Source organism: Musca autumnalis, unplaced genomic scaffold (genome assembly GCF_047663935.1).
Source record: "Musca autumnalis isolate F117 unplaced genomic scaffold, ASM4766393v1 scaffold_5, whole genome shotgun sequence".
NCBI classification, from domain to species: domain Eukaryota; kingdom Metazoa; phylum Arthropoda; class Insecta; order Diptera; family Muscidae; genus Musca; species Musca autumnalis.
Genome location: NW_027412088.1, coordinates 191,030,755 through 191,033,653, shown reverse-complemented (window position 1 = coordinate 191,033,653; position 2,899 = coordinate 191,030,755).

Genomic DNA, 2,899 nt, shown 5'->3' with positions numbered 1-2,899 from the left:
CTACAAAACAAACCAGTTTGCTAATCCCTACCCGCCGCTGGCGAAATCATTTTTTAAACAAAAAAAGTGTATAATTTTGTATAAAATAAAGAAATAAAAACTTGAGTTGCGAACATTTTTGCGCTAATTCACGAGACGGACATTTTTAATGGAGTGGAGTTGGAGTCCATGTCGAAAGCTGAACTAGTGATGGGACGGCATCATAAAAACCCTTTAGGATGATGAAGCAAAATCAGATGCGCTTGAATTAAATGGAGAACGGAGGAAGTAAGCTCAATTGCGATTGAATTTATTTAATGGAAACTTTTTTTAATTTGTGTTTATATAATAAAGTTCTTTCTATTCTTGATTTACACAAATAACAAATAGTAAATGCAATTTATTTATTGTGGGATATTTTGCAATTGCTTGTATTTTTATTACATCTTTAGACTGATTAAAAACACAATCCGAAGAAAGACTTTAAATTCAATGCAAAGCACTGCATCAAAAGCCGTGATTTGGATCGAAAATGGATGCACTCCATTTTGCTTCCACAGCACACAACTGGGATACACTCCATTTTCGATCCAAATCAATGCATTTGATGCAGTGTTTTGGATTGTATTTATATGCTATAAAAATGTAAGCAATTGCGAAGTATACCAAAATAAATATATAAAATTCATTTATTTTTTGTGTAAAACAACAATATTAAGAACTTTATTATATTAACACAAATTATAAAAACTCTCCATTACGTTTAAGCGTGACTGAGTTTACTTCCTCTGCTTGATTTTGCTTCGTCATCCAAAGGGTTTTTATACATATTGTCCTCCCACTCCAGCTCAGATTTCGAAATTTACTCCAACTCCAAAACTAATTTCCGTCTCGTGAATTACCGCAATGTTCCCAATTTAATTAATATTTCTTTATTTTTTAAACAAATTCTTAAGGCCTGCGTACATAAGCTGCTCTGCCTGATTGCCTTGCTTTCCTGCTTCAATTTTGACATAATAAAAATAAAAGAATAAAGAAGGCCGAGGAAATTTCGAACTGATTAAAAACACAATCCGAAGAAAGACTTTAAATTCAATGCAAAGCACTGCATCAAAAGCCGTGATTTGGATCGAAAATGGATGCACTCCATTTTGCTTCCACAGCACACAACTGGGATACACTCCATTTTCGATCCAAATCAATGCATTTGATGCAGTGTTTTGGATTGTATTTATATGCTATAAAAATGTAAGCAATTGCGAAGTATACCAAAATAAATATATAAAATTCATTTATTTTTTGTGTAAAACAACAATATTAAGAACTTTATTATATTAACACAAATTATAAAAACTCTCCATTACGTTTAAGCGTGACTGAGTTTACTTCCTCTGCTTGATTTTGCTTCGTCATCCAAAGGGTTTTTATACATATTGTCCTCCCACTCCAGCTCAGATTTCGAAATTTACTCCAACTCCAAAACTAATTTCCGTCTCGTGAATTACCGCAATGTTCCCAATTTAATTAATATTTCTTTATTTTTTAAACAAATTCTTAAGGCCTGCGTACATAAGCTGCTCTGCCTGATTGCCTTGCTTTCCTGCTTCAATTTTGACATAATAAAAATAAAAGAATAAAGAAGGCCGAGGAAATTTCGAACTGGGTTGCCCTTTTCTTTTTTATTCTTTTATCAGAAGTAAGCAAGGTAAGCAGGCAAGGCAGCTTATGTACGCAGGCCTTTAGAATTTTAGACACTCTTCCTTATATTAGAAAAAAAAACTGCGACATCTTTCCTAGGGATCAACAAATTGGCTTGTGCTTGTAGGGATCTTTAAGCGAGTGCTTCTAAAACGTATCGAACGGAGTGCATTTTTCATGCACTACATCGAAAGATGTTGTGAAATCATAACACTGCATTGCACTACTTCCAAACTTTTTTGCTGGGTGGGTATTGAACTCGTTCTAAGAACGCTTATACCAAGTTTACATTTGCGAAGTCCACTCGATTTCAACTGTCAATTCTATAGCACAAACGTCAAATGAAATCTCATCTGGATTTCATTTGACGTTTAACCTGTGGATTTGACAGTTGAAATCGAGTGGATTTCGTAAATGTAAACCAAGCATTAGTCCCGGTCCACACTAGACTAAATTTCATTAAAAAATTTCATGAAATTAGGTGTTCTTAGGCCGAATTCCCCATTACAGCAATCCATGGTACAATAAGGAAGGTAGATGCATCGGCGAATTGCTACAACAAAGCAACTTTTTTGTAATGTAAACTGTCAAATTTTCGCCAAATGGTCTCTTGTTGTCTCTTTTTATCGCTTGTGTTTGTCTATAAAGTGTAGACATGCTATCTCTTACTTACCGAATCATATGGTTTTTATATTTACACTTTGATACGGCCAAAAATGTGCCTCATCTAAATAATGGTTTTAGACCCCATGTATGTTTGTACGATATCCGTTTCAGACAACTTTGAGTCGATCTAGCAATGTCCGTCCGTCTGTCTGTCTGGCTGGCTGGTGCGCACGATAACTCTCGAACGGATCAATCGATTCGGTTCAAATTTTGGGTATCGAAATATTTTGTCCAGATTTGATTTAAGTTCGAAGATGGACAATATCGGTCCACTCCTTCAGGTACCTCCCCCACAATAGTTCACAAATGTTCGGAAAAATTGTCCGCACGATAACTCTTGAAGGGAGTAACCGAATTATTCCATACTTTGCACATCGTGACATTTCTATCAGACATAGATGAGGTTCCAATATGGACCCTATTGGTTCACTATTTCGGGTACCTCCCACACAAAATTTTGCTTAAGTGCAGTTTAAGGCCTGCTCTCGAATCGCTTTGATTTTTGTTGCAGCCACTTGTATTCGTTACCCCCATTACGACGATATAATTTTTTCCA